The sequence below is a fragment of the Clarias gariepinus genome, chromosome 16 (assembly GCF_024256425.1).
Source record: "Clarias gariepinus isolate MV-2021 ecotype Netherlands chromosome 16, CGAR_prim_01v2, whole genome shotgun sequence".
NCBI classification, from domain to species: domain Eukaryota; kingdom Metazoa; phylum Chordata; class Actinopteri; order Siluriformes; family Clariidae; genus Clarias; species Clarias gariepinus.
In genome coordinates this window covers 1,839,306-1,856,559 of record NC_071115.1, presented here as the reverse complement: position 1 = coordinate 1,856,559, position 17,254 = coordinate 1,839,306, and positions in this window count along the sequence as shown.

The following is a 17,254-nucleotide window of genomic DNA, read 5'->3' as shown; positions in this document are numbered from 1 at the left end:
AGGTGCTGGCTGTTTATTCAGTGTGTTTTGAATTTTTGGTCTCTATATTAAATAAATTACTAAAACAGACTTTCTGAGTCTTTCTATGTTTTTACTTAGCACAGTCAAAATAGACACAGTCTCGATATAGTGAACCCTGAGTGACGACTCTATGCAGCTAGCAGACGGTTGGTTAAGCCTGTTTGTCTGCTTCCTGGCCTGGGCTCTGGATTGTCATAGATTAACTAGACTTCTGAGATTATAACTATACTACAAGAAATGAGAGAAGCACCTTCCCAAGTGGGATGGACACTGTACCACCCTAACAGGGCAGCTTCGCACTCAAAGGTCTTCCAATTATCTATAAAGCCCACATTATTTTCGGAGCACCACCTGGACATCCAGCGGTTCAACGACAATAACCTGCTAAGATGTTACTGCTGTCGCCATGTCTCAGTGGGATGGGACCAGACCCATCCTATTAAGACATGGCCATCCAGACCATACTACTTCATTGGACATCGCCTTTGCTAGTTTAAACACCTCTGTAAAGTTACTCTTACTAACCTCTGACTGACGAAGGCATATATCACTAGCTCCAGCATGTACCACTATCTAAGAGAACCTATGCTGTCCTAGAGCCCTAAAATTACCTGCTATGTCCGGTGCTCTTGCTCCCGGGATACAGCCATTGTGTTTTGGGCTCTATTATAATTTCCCAAGAAATGCTGACTATGCAAAAAAGTAAATTAGAACAGAAATTTGTACTGTAAATACAAGGTGAATAGTGTGGGAGATTTTTATCTTCCACTGTTAATGCAAGTTACACTTTATTATATATAGTTTATTGCAGCAGTAAAGCCCAAGTGAGCCAACCCAATGCAAGGTCAACAGGCAGACTGAAAAGCAGTTCAAAACACACTCTTTATACAGTGGAACCTTGGACTGTGAGCATAATACATTCCCATTCCGGAAAGTGGGCTCGTATATCAAAACACTTAAACTGTAACAATTGGATAATTAAATAACCTGGTTACATTAAACAAGATCTTTTATATAGCCTCTGGTGAAGCGCTTCCCACTCAGAACAAGAAAAGACACCAGTGGTAAACAGCAACCCAAAGTGTATTAAACAATAAGGAAACAAAATAGGTGCACCAAAAACCAACAAAAACTACTAATAATAATATTTACAAAATACATACCACCGAATGATGTGTTAGTATGTGGAATGATTGTCCAGAGTCCTGATTATTTATGAATGGAGTGTGGTGTGAAATGGATAGGCCTCACCGGAAGTGATGGTAATAATCCAGGAGCATGATTTTGAAGTTGAAATGAAGTGGTGAAGCAGACCAAGGGTGATAATCCAACTGTACAGAATATCCGCCGCCGACAGTCTCAACAAAAATCTTTAAATTCCTTGACAATTGTTATGAAGACAGTCCTCTGCATCTCCCATCTCACTCCTCCCGAGCTTTTCCCCAGGTGTCCTTTTAACCGGATTCCCTGACCCTGTACATCATCGGGATGACCTTGGGATGCAGCTGCATACTCTCAAAAGACTTTATCCCCAGAACCATAACACAGGTCTTTGGGACATATAACCATATCGGGTAAAATGTTTTACACGGCATAGCAGTTTACCCTCTTTTTGTTAGACTGCTGATACTAAGCTTATATTAAAAAAAAACCATACGTGGTTGCCCTACATAGAGACCGCCCCCCCTGCTTCCGGTGTGTGAGGAGAGCATCTGTATTAGTGCTTTACATAAACCACATTTATTACAATGGTTATGTGGGTTGCCCCAAGACCTAGAGTGATTTATTGGGCCCTTTTTTTTTCTTTCTGCTGACCACTTTCACTTGGGAGCTAGCTTAGCAGAGAACTTTTGATGGGTGGAGAACTTTCGAAAGGGTAAGACTTTCGAAAACCAGTTCCCCCGGTAGGACAGTTGCTTCGTTCTGCTGGGAAGTGCGGGATCTGGCATGTTTAGCTTTCCGACTTTCTGTGTATTGTGGTCTCTTCCTCCGCTGTGGTCCAGTAGCTGTCAAGTAAAGTGCAGACTGCTTATTCAGGTGTGGGTAGTTAGTGGGTAGGCTAAGACTGTGGTCACTGTAGTGCTATGGTAAGGGTTTTTTCCCCCGGTTTCCTGAGGGGCGGCGTTAAAGGGGTGGCAGAACTCCCGTTGCTCCTGGGTCCCTTACTGCGGATGTTGGGTCTCTGGCAGACCTCACAGGATTGAACATACTGCCAGATGTCCTTGCGAGCAGAGGGCCACCAGACACCATGGAGTACATGTAACAGGGTTTTTAGTCTGCCCCTGTGTCTGTCTGATGGGTGCTAATGATAGTACTGCAGGAACTTTTGGGTTAATTATTGTGGGACCACCAGCTGAAATCTTCCTCCTCGCTTCACAGGAACTCTTCGATATAACACCCCCTGGTGGCGTTCAAAGGCTATCCCCTGGTCCTGTGACTTTTTATGTCCTCTTCAGTGCTCAATTAAATTACCTGGCTGTCTTTCTGCTGGGCTTGGGCTATCTCGCACAGGTCACCAAGCAGGGCAGCGGAAAACTTGGTGTTGTGGAGAGTCCACCTTTGGAGGCAGAGGGAAGTAAAGAGGAAAGGCAGCTGAGAAGTCTCTGCAGGGTTGACCAGGCTGTGGTACCAGTGACCTTAACTTTTCCTCTACTTCAGTCAGGTAGTCATCATTGCTCTCTTCTTTCTCTCTCTCTCTCTCTCTCTCTCCTTGTTCCTCTACCTATCTTCCTGTTGAGCTATGCATGTCGCTCCTGAGCTGCCAGTGATCCAGACCTCCTCTGCCTCCTGGACCTGTCTAACTCGTCCTGGAGTCCTGCTTCTGGTTGGAGATCTCATCACATGGATCCCCCATGTGGTCTGCCTGGGATGCGTGTGGTGACTGGGGATGGTTCCACTTTTCCATGAAGGTGGTCCTGTTCTCGACTGATGCAGACAGCTGTTCTCAGAGGACCTGTGACTTCAGTCGCTCAATAGTTCAGGACTGGAATTTCTTACAGTCTACCTGAGCCTCCAGGAACAAACTGGACTTTAATCTTACACATCTCCTCTTATACTAAACTTCCAGTCTAGCATAATATTATGCACATCAATCCCTGCTATCTGTTTTCACCCAGATGAAGATGGGTTTCCTGTTGAGTCTGGTTCCTCTCAAGGTTTCTTCCTATTAACATCTCAGGGAGTTTTTCCTTGCCACTGTCACCGTCGTCCTCGGCTTGCTCATCAGGGACAATCATATCATTTTGATTCATACACATTCACATTTCATACAAACGTAATTCTTTTGATTGTTTAAAGCTGCTTTGTGACAATGTAAATTGTTAAAAGCGCTATACAAATAAAATTGAATTGAATCAGGCAGGAATGCAGCCATGAATGCCTATTTTAAAAAAATCCCAGTTTTTTTTTACCTTGACCTTCTCCGCCTTCCACCAGCTCAGAGCAGGGCCCTGCAAAACTGTGCTGAGGGTTCCGATGAGCTTGCCACTGGGGAGTGGTCTGACCTCCAAGTAGCTCTCATATTGACATATAAAGTTGAGCACGTCAGCTGTCTGTTAAATTTCCTAATGATGGAAAATCATTTGGATGGGCGGATGAGCCCCAAAGGTGGAAGTAGCTGGTAGATCTGTGGAGGTAAGTAGATTGAATGAGTGTGCTGTTCCAGAAGGAGGGGCGTCATAAGTTACACTGCTCACTTGGTGTTGTACCTTCCCCCTTGAAGCTGCGACTGGAGTCCTGGGTGAAAGCAGTGCAGAAGGATGTGATGTTGCAGGGGTGCAGGCCTGTAGTTGGTGAAGAGTAGGAGTGCTAGTGCAATGTAGCTTTCTCAACTGGCCCACATAGCATCTCTTTGCCGAACAACAGTCGGTGACTGCTCTCTCCAGCTTTTCCAGGGCCTTCTAAAAGTACCTCACCAACCCTGCTAAACTAGCATCCAAGGCCTGCCAGAAATTAAAAGGCATTCCAAGATAGCGCCCGCTGCCGTCACGACTGCTCCAACCTACTTTTCATTATTTTTGTATTTTAAGGTAATTTCCAGTAACTTTAAATCGGCAAAATTACCACCATTGAGTACATTAGGTATGATAGAGACACTCTTGTTTCTCTTGTTGGTATACAATGTACTCACAATTCAACGTTTTTACCTCCAGATCCGAGCTGGCCGAGTGAAATCCTGAGGGAGAACAATAGACACGATGCGAAGTTCCAACCTCAAACGCGCAGCGCCAAACTTTCATCAGCATATCACCTGCCCCACCAGGGGCAAAAGGACACTGGACCACTGTTACACGACAGTCAAGGATGGCTACAAGGCACAATCTCGTCCACCGTTTGGTAAATCCGACCATGCCACCATCTTTACCATGCCAAAATACAAACAAAGGCTGAAACAGGAAGTTCCGGTTCAGAGGAAGGTTGCACGCTAGACGGACCAAATGGTGGCTGCGTTACAGGACGCATTCGATGACGCAGACTGGGGAATGTTCAGAAACAGCTCCGATGATAACGTCAGCGTGTTTACGGAAGCGGTTGTGGGATTCATCGGGAAACTAGCGGATGATACCGTAGAGAAAAAGACTACCAGAACGTTTCCCAACCAAAAGCCGTGGGTGGATAAAACCATTCGCGATGCTCTGAGATCTCGCACCGCTGCCTACAACCGTGTTATATAGGTTGCGTCATATAACGTCCGGAAGGAGGTGAAAGAGGCGAAGCAGCACTACGGAAGGAAACTAGACGTCACTGTTCGTCACATGACCAACAGAGTGACTCTAGGAGCCTGTGGCAGGGACTAAGAACAATAACGGACTTTAAAGCACCAACATCCGGTATGACGAACGTGGACGTGACTCTGGCAGACGAGCTGAACACATTCTATGCTAGCTTTAAGGTTGCAGCTAAAGACGCTAGTGATGCTAATGCTAGTGGCGCTAACGGCTGCAGACAGGGAGACACTGCCAGCACCGGAAACGCGCTCATCATCTCCGAGCACGACAGAAGGAAAGTCTTCAAAAGAGTAAACACCAGGAAAGCAGCAGTACCAGACGGCATCGTAGGACGTATTCTCAGAGCCTGAGCAGACCAGCTAGCACCTGTGTTCACTGAGATATTCAGCATCTCTTTATCTCAGTCGGTGATCCCCACATGCTTCAAAGAGTCTATCATTGTTCCTGTCCCGAAGAAACCTCATCCTGCTTCCCTCAACGATTATCGCCCTGTAGCTCTCAACTCAGTAGTGATGAAGTGCTTTGAACAGCAGGTCAGAGACTTCATCATTTCTTCACTACCCAACACACTGGACCCACTACAGTTTGCATACCGCCCAAACCGCTCCACAGACGATGCAATCTTCCATCTCATCCACACATCACTCACTCACCTAGACACTCGGAGGGAGAATTATGTGAAAATGCTCTTCAACGACTTCAGCTCTGCATTTAATTCCCTCCACACTCACCACCAAGCTGGAGCACCTGGGACTCAGCTCATTTATGTGTCAGTGGATCTCCAATTTCCTAACTGGCAGACCACAGGTAATAAGGATGGGCGGTCATGTCTCAGCCTCTCTCACTCTCAGCACTGGAGCCCCCCAAGGTTGTGTTCTGAGCCCCCTGCTGTACTCTTTGTACACATATGACTGTGTGGCCACTACCAGCTCCGACACTGTCATGGTGGGCCTGATCTCTGACAACGACGAGACAGCCTACCTGGAGGAGATTGGAAATCTGGAGAACTGGTGCCAGAGGAACAATCTCCTCCTGAACATCAGCAAGATGAAGGTGTTAATAGTGCACTTCAGCAGAAGCAAAGCAGGAGAGGAACCACCAGACCCCCATCATCAACAAGAGCCCAATGGAGAGAGTGGACAGCTTCAAATACCTCGGTGTTCACATCACACAGGACCTGTCATGGTCCTGTCACATCAACATCGTGGTGAAAAAGGCCCGACAGTGTCTCTACCACCTCAGGTGCTTGAGAGACTTTAGACTGCCCTCCAAGGTGCTCAGGAACTTTTACTCCTGCACCATAGAGAGCATCCTGACGGGAAACATCTTAACCTGGTTCGGGAACAGCACCATGCAGGACAGACGTGCTCTACAGAGGGTCGTGCGCTTGGCTGAGCGACCATCTGCACCGAGCTCCCTGACCTGCAGTCGATCTACAGCAAGGAGTGCTGGACCAAGGCCAGGGTGATCAAAAAAACTAAAAACAATTACAATTAAAATAAACCCATTCGAGATGAGCAACTTGAATATCCAGAGCTTCAGGCACCGGAGCTGAGGCCAGGCAGCAGGACCTAAGGGCGCAATGGCCTACCTGATACAGCAACCTGCAATCACACTAGTGACTTTCTCTCTCTTTCTCTCTCTCTCTCACACACACACACACACACACGTGCCCGCATTCCACACATTCAAAGAGAAACCAGCACCAGAATTCCACCGTTGCCTGAAACACCCAGCTCCTGTACCGAAAAGAATAAAATTATATTCTTAAACAAGTACAATCACTCACAGATACTAAGAAACAAAGGCTGCCCACCCCTACAGCTGGATTTTTTTTACCAGCCTCTTGTACATGCTCTCTCTCTCTCTACACACGTACAGCACACAATAACCCAACAAACACTCACTACACATTCATTCACAAAACCGGGAGATATACCCACACACACACAAACACACAGTGATTTACAACCTAGAAGGGCTATAAATCACGCAAGCAGGAAGTAAACAAACAAACTAAACTCTAAGGCAAAGCCGTAAAGCAAACAGGGCAGCAGTAGAGAGAAGCTAAATAAAGAAAATACCGAAATAGAATTTAAATAAACAGGAGGACACCAAGATTTAAACCCAACATGAAATAAATAATTAAAAAGAGCAGCTGCAAAACAGCAGCGACAAAACAGCAGCATCCTCTAGTTGTCATGAACTAACCCGGATTGAACAGAAGACGTAGCGATTAGCGGTTAGCCCTTTGTAGCGTGGATGGTAAACCCAAACGCGGAAGCTAGCGAGTAGGCAGGATAACCACGCGAATTAGTCTAAGGACTCTCTCGGAGGGAGAGCAAGGGAAGAACACAAATTCAACCCGCGCCCTACAAACACACACTCGAATCAGAAAGTAAACCCAAGAAAGTGAGTACTCACGTAATGGCAGACGGATGATCTGAACCGACATGGGCGAAACTCAATGACTGAGCAATGTGAGGCGCCATCTTGGCTCCTTTTATGCTTCCTGTTTGTCGACCGTACTACTTCCGGGTCCTAGTGCCGGTCGCAGAACGGGTGTGTGTGACAGTACCCCCCCGTCCAGGACCGACTCCTGACGGTCCTGGGGTGGAGGATACCCGACGACGGTAGTCCCTGATGAGTTCAGGGTCGAGAATAAACCGGGCCGGAATCCAAGATCGCTCTTCGGGACCGTAGCCTTCCCAGTCGACCAGGTACTGGGTGCCTCGGCCCCTAGGTCGCGAATCAAGGATCCGGCGTACGGTGTAAGCAGGGCCACCGTCAATGATCCGGGGAGGAGGAGCAGGGGGGGCGGGTGGAATCATGGGAGAAGTGGTGAAGGGTTTCAACTGAGAGGTGTGGAATACCGGATGGATTCGGAGCGCCGCAGGCAGCTGGAGCCGGTAGGTGACAGGATTGATCCGGAGGGTGATGTGATAGGGGCCGATGAATCTGGGTGAGAGTTTCCTAGTTTCTGTGTGAAGGTGAAGATTCTTAGTTGACAACCATACCTTGTCACCTACATTGTACAGTCGTCCCGGGGGGTGTCGGCGGCGATGTTGAATGGCGTAGCGGGCGTTGGCCTGTTGGATCGCGTGGTTGGCTTGTCGCCAGAGCCGCCGACACCGGCGGACCAACTGTTGGGCTGACGGTACGTCAACCTCCGGTTCCTGGTGTTCGAACATGGGAGGTTGGAAACCGTGGCATACTTCAAATGGGCTTAGGTTAGTGGCCGAGGAGGTGTGGAGGTTAAGTGATAGTTCCGCCCAGATGAGGTAGCGGGCCCAGGAGCGCTGGCGGTCGGCGATGAAACATCTCAGGTAGCGCTCCAGTTGTTGGTTGGTCCGCTCCGTCTGACCGTTGGTCTGGGGGTGATACCCAGAGGATAGACTGCAGGTAGAGTCGATCAGACGGCAGAAGGCCTTCCAGAACCGGGCAGTGAACTGGGGCCCCCTGTCCGAGACGATGTCTTTCGGGAACCCATGCAAGCGGACTACGTGTTCTAATATCAGCTCGGCTGTTTTTTTGGCTGACGGGAGTCCGGCGAGAGCCACCAGGTGCACAGCTTTGGAGAACCGATCGACGATGGTCAGGATGGTGTTCTTTCCCTCGGAGACCGGCAGGCCCGTGATGAAATCGACGGCTATGTGTGTCCAGGGCCGACGCGGAACGGGTAGAGGTTGGAGTTCCCCTGGCGTTGGCTGGTTGTTGTCCTTGGCCCTGGCACACACAGGGCACGCCTGGACGAACTCGTCGACGTCCTTCTTCATCGATGGCCACCAGAAGGCGCGCTGAATGAATTGGAGGGTGCGACGAGTGCCCGGGTGTCCAGAGAGTGGCGATGAATGTCCCCACTGAAGAACCTCCACTCGCATGGGGTGTGGCACGTAGAGTCGTCCAGGTGGCACACCTGCCGGTTCGGTCTCCCCGGTCTGCGCCTGGCGAACTCTCGTCTCCAAATCCCAGTAGAGTGGTGCGATGATTTTTGATGCAGGAAGGACAGGCGCGGGGTCCGCCCGGGGGACGTCTTCCTCGTGCTGTCGGGAGAGAGCGTCTGCCTTGGTGTTCTTGGATCCCGGGCGGTAGGAAAGATGGAAATTATAATGTTCAAAAAAAAATGCCCACCGCGCCTGCCTGGGGTTGAGTTGTTTCATGTTCCGGATAGTAATGAGATTTTGGTGGTCGGTCCAGACGATGAACGGCTCCCTGACGCCCTGGAGCCAGTGACGCCATTCCTCCAAAGCCCACTTTATGGCCAACAGCTCGCGGTCCCCTACCCCGTATCGCTGCTGAGTGGAGTCAAACTTTTTGGAGAAGAAACTACACGGGTGTAGTTTCTGGTCTGGACCTCGTTGGGAGAGGACGGCCCCGGCGCCCACATCCGAGGCATCCACCTCCACAACGAAAGGTTGGTTTGGGTCTGGGTGAAGAAGGATTGGTGCGGTAGTAAATCGATGACACAGTTTGTGAAAGGCGGAGATGGCGGCCGGGTTAAGGGTGAAATGATGGGATGATGGGCGAGTCAGGGCGGTTAGGGGTGCTGCAACCGTACTGTAGTCCCGAATAAAGCGGCGGTAGAAGTTCGCAAACCCGAGAAATCGCTGAAGCTGCTTGAGGGTCTTGGGTAGGGGCCAATGACGCACAGCTTCCAGCTTCTGCGGGTCCATGGCCACACCCTGGGGCGAGATGACAAAACCCAGGAACGTGGTGGAGCGCTCGTGAAAAGCGCACTTCTCCAACTTACAGTACAGTTGATGGACGAGCAATCTCTTTAGGACCGCCCTGACATGTTGGACATGTTCTTCGACTGTGCGTGAATAGATTAATATGTCATCTAGATAAACAAATACCCACCGCCCTAGCATGTCTCGGAGGACATCGTTGATGAATTGTTGGAAGGCGGCGGGTGCATTGCAGAGACCGAAGGGAATCACCAAACTCTCATAGTGTCCTGTAGGTGTAATGAAAGCCGTCTTCCACTCATCACCCTCTCTGATGCGCACCAAGTTGTAGGCGCTCCGAAGGTCCAACTTCGTAAAGATGGTGGCACCAGAGAGGGCGTCCAGGGCTGAGTTAGTAAGACGCAAAGGGTGTCGATTCTTGATGGTAATGTTGTTGAGCCCCCGATAGTCGACACACGGGCGAAGTTCACCGCCCTTTTTTTTCACAAAGAAGAACCCCGCGGCGGCGGGTGAGGAGGAGGGCCGGATGGTGCCTTGACGAAGGGCGTTAGCTACATACTCCTCCATTGCCTGCGTCTCTGTGGTGGATAGGGAGTAAAGGTGGCCGCGGGGTGGAACGGCACCCGGCTGAAGGTCTATGGCCAGGTCGTAAGGGCGATGAGGAGGCAGGTGTGTGGCACGCTTCTTACAAAATACTTCAGCCAGGTCCCGATATGCGGTGGGGATGGCGTTGGTGTCGACGTCGGGGGCCTCGGACTCCCTAGAACACGTCCCAGCCGGTGCCCGTAGACAGAGTTCGGTGCAGGTCGGCCCCCACTGTAATATCCTGTTCTGTGTCCAGGAGATGAGGGGGTCGTGTTGAAGGAGCCACGGATGTCCAAGGATGATGGGAGGTGATGAAATGGAGGTGAGGTGAAACTGGATTGATTCGTGATGCTGGTCGATGATGAGCGTGATGGGTTGAGTCTGAGCAGTAATGGGGCTGGAGGAGAGGGGGCGACCGTCTACAGACGTAATCCGAACAGGCTGGGATAACGCCTCGATCTTTACCCCCAATTCTTTGGCATAGTTAGAGTCAATAAAGTTACCTGCGGCACCAGAATCGATGAACGCAGTACTTCGGACCCGTTTGTGACCAAGTTGGAGGTATACCTGGACCGTGAGACGAGAGACGCTGGAGGTCGTGGCAGAGAGGTGAAGATGGCCCGGTGAGCTGCTCCCATTGCTCACCGGGCCTGGGCGTTTCCCGGGCGACGAGGACACACGGCTCTGTGGTGCTCAGCTGATCCGCAATACGCACAGAGCCCCTCTCTGAAGCGCCGTTCTCGTTCTGCAGCGGTCAGGGAGGCGCGTCCTAGTTGCATGGGTTCCCCGGCTCCGGTGTTAACCACGGCAGGAGGTTGAGAACCAATGTGTTCAGACATGATGGGAGTGGCTGGGTTCGATGGTCGTTGAGTGGTGGAGGCGAAGGTGGGTGCTGGCGGCAGGGTCCTCGGGGCTAGCTTCGGACGAGAAAGAAGGCGCTGGTCGATCCGGAGAGCGAGCTGAATCAGCCCCTCCAGTGTGGCAGGAAGTTCTCGCCCGGTTAGTTCATCTTTGATTCTAGAAGCCAGCCCCTCGTAGTAGGATGTCCGGAGCGCGGCTTCTCCCCAGGTGGTCTGGACGGCGAGAGTGCGAAAATCAGCTGTATAGCGGCTCACGGACGATTCCCCCTGCCGCAGGTGGTATAGCTTGGTGTCAGTTTCCACCTCGCTCGCAGGATGTTCAAAGGTTAGCTTTAGCTGGCGTGTAAATTCCTTATATGAATGGGCGGTGTCTGAATCGGAACGAAGGACTGCCGTGGCCCACTCAGCTGCCTGCCCCGATAGCAACGAAACGAGAAGTGCAATGCGCAATCGATCTGTGGAGTATTTGGTGGAATTAAACTCGAACACCAGATCTAGTGCAGTTAAAAAAACACTACACCTCCCGTCCGTGCCGTCCCATTTATCCGGAAGGGAGATAAACACATCAGAAGTTGAAGGAGAAGAGGGGGGGGGCGGAGCTGCAACCACCGCGACGGGAGGCCGGTTAGCCGCGCTAGTAACAGCTTCGCGGAGCGCCGCGTTCTCCCGCCGAAGCTCCGCCACCTCGCGGCGCAAGGCCGCGACGTCTTGGGCGCTCCGGCGAAGAGTAGCAAGCTCCCCGGTTAGCTTGTCGATTAGCTCAGCGTGCCGGTTCACCACATCGTAGAGGTGCGAGTGATCCGCTGGGTTTACCGCTCGTGGCTCAGTCATTCTGTCATGAACTAACCCGGATTGAACAGAAGACGTAGCGATTAGCGGTTAGCCCTTTGTAGCGTGGATGGTAAACCCAAACGCGGAAGCTAGCGAGTAGGCAGGATAACCACGCGAATTAGTCTAAGGACTCTCTCGGAGGGAGAGCAAGGGAAGAACACAAATTCAACCCGCGCCCTACAAACACACACTCGAATCAGAAAGTAAACCCAAGAAAGTGAGTACTCACGTAATGGCAGACGGATGATCTGAACCGACATGGGCGAAACTCAATGACTGAGCAATGTGAGGCGCCATCTTGGCTCCTTTTATGCTTCCTGTTTGTCGACCGTACTACTTCCGGGTCCTAGTGCCGGTCGCAGAACGGGTGTGTGTGACACTAGTAATGCTCCTCACGTAGCACCACCACGGAAAGCCAATAGACATCGCGACGCCACCAGTCTGTTACATAAAAGTACAATTAAAACCATTACAGGCAAAACATGCTGCATAAACACGAACAACTTAAGGGAAGCTGAGAGCTCAATGAGACCAGCAGGAAGACAGCAAGTTTACCAGGAGGAACAAACACGTCCACAACGCCAGGTAAATGCCTGTATCCGTTGTCTTAAATCAGGTGTGCTAGACTCTGTGTAAATACCACAGAAGAAACTCTGCTATAACATGCAAATCATAACTGAAGCAGACACCGCAACTGACATCATTACCTGCAAAAAGGGCAACCTCTACCAAATAAAGCACAGGGCTTCCAAATGCTGTTCGGGATATAACAAAATGCAGCAACAGAAACAAGGGGGTGGGACCCTAGCCCCAAGCCACCTTACCAACTGGCTTATAGAGGATTACATGAACCCACAATAGGACAATCAATTAACTAGCAGCCATCCAGAAAACAGGTAGGAAGCGCTTCACTTATCCTGCCACAACCTACCTCCCGCTGCTGCATCGTCGCCCCGACAATGAACAAAACACTTACTTAGTTCCAGGGTCTAAACCATGCCGAAATGGTCGAGGATGTCCCCTCTGGCAAGACCCTGCTAGGGCTCACCATTCTTACCGATCGTGGGAGATGATGCAAATTAGAATGTTGACCTGTGGTAGCTCGCCTAGACCGTTGTGGTATTACATTGTCAGATACATCTCCTGAGACTGGTATTGACTCACCTTTAAGGGGCTGACCAACATTAGCTGGGGCACCCGCCCCACCATTAACTGCGGGCCCTACATGCCCGGGGTCAGCTATATCCCCAGCACCAACAACCCACTGATGTACATTTCCAACCCCTGTTCCTTCTGCTCTTCCTAACAGAAAGTCAACTGGTAGACGGGGCTTCTGACCAAACATTAAGTAATACGGCGACTCCCCAGTTGATTGATGAGGAGTGGTATGATAACAAAACAGAACCTGTGGCAGACATGAGGCCTGATCACGCTTACTAGAGGCAGGCAGAGTACGCAAAAGATTGTGCAAGGTTTAATTAAACCTCTCGCATTGACCATTCCCTGCAGGATGATATGGTGTGGTTCAGACTTCTCCACCTTATACAACACACACAGCTGCTGTATCAGTGAAGATTCAAAGTTGTGGCCCTGATGGGCATGTATCCGACCAGTGACCCCAAACTTACAGAACCACTCTGCCACCGTTTCTGCCCTTCTGTCATCACTAGCACGTTCTCAACACCTGAACTCGACGATTCCAGCACAGTGAAACCGAATGGCCAATATCTCATTTGGCCTAGCAGCCAGCAAGTGCCCCATAAAACTAGAGGCCGCTGGCTACCCTCCGCTGATAAACCAACTCTGTTGTGCGCTCAATGGCCTGGTGTCCATGCTGCTGATGCAGCCCTCTCAAAATACCTTCCCGTAACACAAAAGGCAAAAGTACTTAAAGGACTTCCTCTCTCCCGTCTAAGCAGAAAATTCGCAGATATAGAACCCCCTCACGTTCTACCAAGCGATCCCACTGATGCAACACAGTCAAACTACCCTTAGACAATGATTGATGTTCCTCAAAGCTGGGAAGGTTCTTACGCTGCCAAAAACCCAAGATGGTACCGATATTTGGATCAGACTCTTGTAGCACCACCAACTCACCAGCGGAGAGGCTTGGAAAGATCTGAAGTGCAGCTTGAGTAGCCTGATATCCTGTTGTACTAATACAGGAACCATAGTAAGTGGTAAAAGCTGTTCCAACTCCTGGCTATCTGCTGGAAGCTGTCTCAAAAGGGCATCAGCATTACCATTACTCTTGCCTGATCTATACCGGATTTCAAAATCAAATGCCGCAAGTTGGGGGCCCAGCGCTGTTCTGTGGCTGCCAGCTTGGCAGAAAACAAATGACTCAGCGGGTTATTGTCCGAAAGCCCACGTAAGCACCAAAAACTCAACAAGCCGGACCTTCCCTTCTTGTTCCTGAGAAAGGATGGCCCCTAGACTCTGGTGACTAGCATCCACCTCAAGGATGAAAGGCAAGGAAAAGTCTGCGTATGCAAGAATAGGGGAAGTTGTGAGCTTCTCCTTTAAAGTGTCAAAACTCTTTTGACACTGCTCGGTCCATGCACAGACAAAGCTTAGACCTACCGGTTTCTTACGCCCACCCCCCACAAACTCTGGCAAAACCTAAAAAGAACGTAGCTCTGTTACATTACCCGGATGACTCCAATTCGCCACTACTTCCACTTTACTTGGGTCAGTAGCCACCCCTTGAGAGGACACCACATGACCCAACTACCTTACCTGCTGTTTGAAGAACACACACTTCTCCAGCTTTGCTTTAAGACCTTCCCGCTTCCACTGGTTCAAAACCACCTCTAACCGTTCCAAATGCTGGGTTACCGAAGAGGAAAAAATCACAATGTCATCCAAATACAAAAGCAATGACTCGTGCCGCTGATCGCCAAACAATCCTTTCATCAACCGTTGGAAAGTACTGGGAACATTACAAAACCCTAATGGCATCCTATTCCACATAACCCCGAACGGTGTACAAAAAGCAGTTTAGGGCCAATCTCCCTCAGTCACAGGGACTTGATTCTACCCGAAGGCTAAGTCCAAAGTGGAAAACCAATGTTTCCTCTATGCGAGGCAGAGGAAATGCGTCTTTCCTGGTCTTTGAATTGAACTGGCGGTAGTCCACACACATGCTTAGGCTACCATCTTTCTTCTGCACTAAAACAATGGGAGACGCATAAGGACTACAACTTTCCCTAATTATCTGACCATCAAGCAACTGGTTAATGTGGGTCTTCACCACATCGTACTCTGAGGGGGGCAAATGCCTATACCGCTGGAAATGCTGTTCCCCCCAAACACCATACTGGATCCCATAGGAGAGCGGGACTGACTGGCTACAAGTGCTCACACCCCCAGACATACCCTCCTTCTCCCACCTAATCGCCTCACTATGCATGTCTAAGAAGGTGGCATGTGGTTGATGATGAAATTATTGCTTAAGCTCACGCCGAGGTGCATTATCCATCACATATTCCACAAACTGATCACGTAATAAGACAGGAGCATTTAGTGCAGTCCCAAGGAACTGCTGCTTAACTTTCTTTATAAGACCCATCAAAGCAAGGGATAACTCTAATAAACTCTTCCTCTTCCCTTGTCTCCTGGAGGAAAAGGCTTTCTGTAGTGCTACATGGGACTGCAAACAACCAAAGACTTCACGCAATATGAGAAAAATCTTATTTGGATCCCCTCGTTCAAGATCAGAATGATACCTGATCTCCTCCCATGCCTCCCCCTCTACGTGGTCGACCAAAAACAATGCCTGGTCTAAAACCGACAAATGGTGAACCCTAATACATGCCTCCACCTCCTCAATCCATTCATCGATGCCAATCCCTGACTTGCTGTTAAACTTAGGACATTTACAGTCCCTAGGTACAAATACAATCCTCTCCGCCTGGCTAGCACCCACAACGACTGAATAAGGTGTGACAGGCGCTGCATCAGTCGCCTTCAAAGACGCCACACTAGGGCCAGGCAACACAAGAAGCTGCTCTTGGCGCAGCCTCTCATTGTCTGCCTCCAACTGGGCCACTTGTTCTTTAAGTTCTCGAAGTTCCTCCTCCATGTGTAAATCACCACTTACCACCAAAGAGCAAACCACGGCAGCAGACCCAATGGATAGGGGAGGTATTCTCCCTAGACATTTAATATAAAAATAAAATTAATTAAAAACAATAAAAAACCCATTCAAGGTGAGCAACCTGAACATCCAGAGCTTCAGGCATCGAAGCTGAGTCCAGGCGGCAGGATCTAAGGGCGCAATAAGCCTGATACAGCAACCTGCAATCACACTAGTGACTTTCACACACACACGTGCCCGCATTCCACACATTCAAAGAAAAACCAGCAACAAACTTTTACCACTGCCTCAAACACAGCTCCTGTACCAAAAAGAATAAAATTACATTCTTAAACAAGTACAATCACTTACGGATACTAAGAAACAAAGGCTGCCCACCCTTACAGCTGGCCCGTAAACACAAAAAACCCCACAATTAATTAACTCAAATATAATTTCACAACAAAGAAATAAAAGGACAACCAACAAAGAAATCCTATTGGCAAAGAAGCCAACCCACATCTGCACACACTACAGCTAAATTAGACTTCAAGCCAATAGGATTTTTCCAACGCGCCTCTCGTACATGCACTCTCTCTAAACACTCACTACGCATTAATTTACAAAACCGGGAGATACACCCACACACATACACACACTGTGATTTACACCCCAGAAGGGCTATAAACCATGCGAGCAGGAAGTAAACAAACACACTAAACAAAGCATTAAAGCGAGCAGGGTAACAGTAGAGAAAAGCTTAATAAAGAAAATACAGAAATAGAATTTAAATAAACAGAAAGACACCGAGATTTGAACTCAAAATAAATATAAATAATAAAAAACAGCAGCGCCCTCTAGTAATGCTCCTCGTGTACACTAATCCATGATAGGGCAATCAATTAACTAGCAGCCAACCAGAAAACAGGTAGGAAGCGCTTCACTTATCCTGCCACATAACGAACGATTAATTTAATAACCTAGTTACACTAAACAGGATCTTTTATCTAGCCTCTGTTAAAGCACTAGACACTCAGAACAAAAAAAAAGACACCCACACCAATGGTAAACAACAACCCAAAGTATATTAAACAATAATGAAACAAAATAGGTGCACCAAAAACTAATAAGTATAATATTTACAAAATATATACAACTGAATGATGTGTAAGTATGTGGAATGATTGTCCAGAGTGTGGTGGGAGAGCGGGATCGGCCTCACTATTATGTTAATAATCTGGGAGCATGATTTTGGAGCTGGAGTGAAGTGGTGAAGCAGAACGGGGGTCCAACTGTACAGGATATCCACCAACAACAGTCTCCACAAAAATCTTTAAACTCTTTGACAGTTGTCATGAAAACAGCACGCTGCATCTCCTAACTCTCTCCTCCCGAGCTTCTCCCTGGGTGTCCTTTTAACTGGATCCCCTGTGTGTATCACCACACACTTCACCCATTGGATAT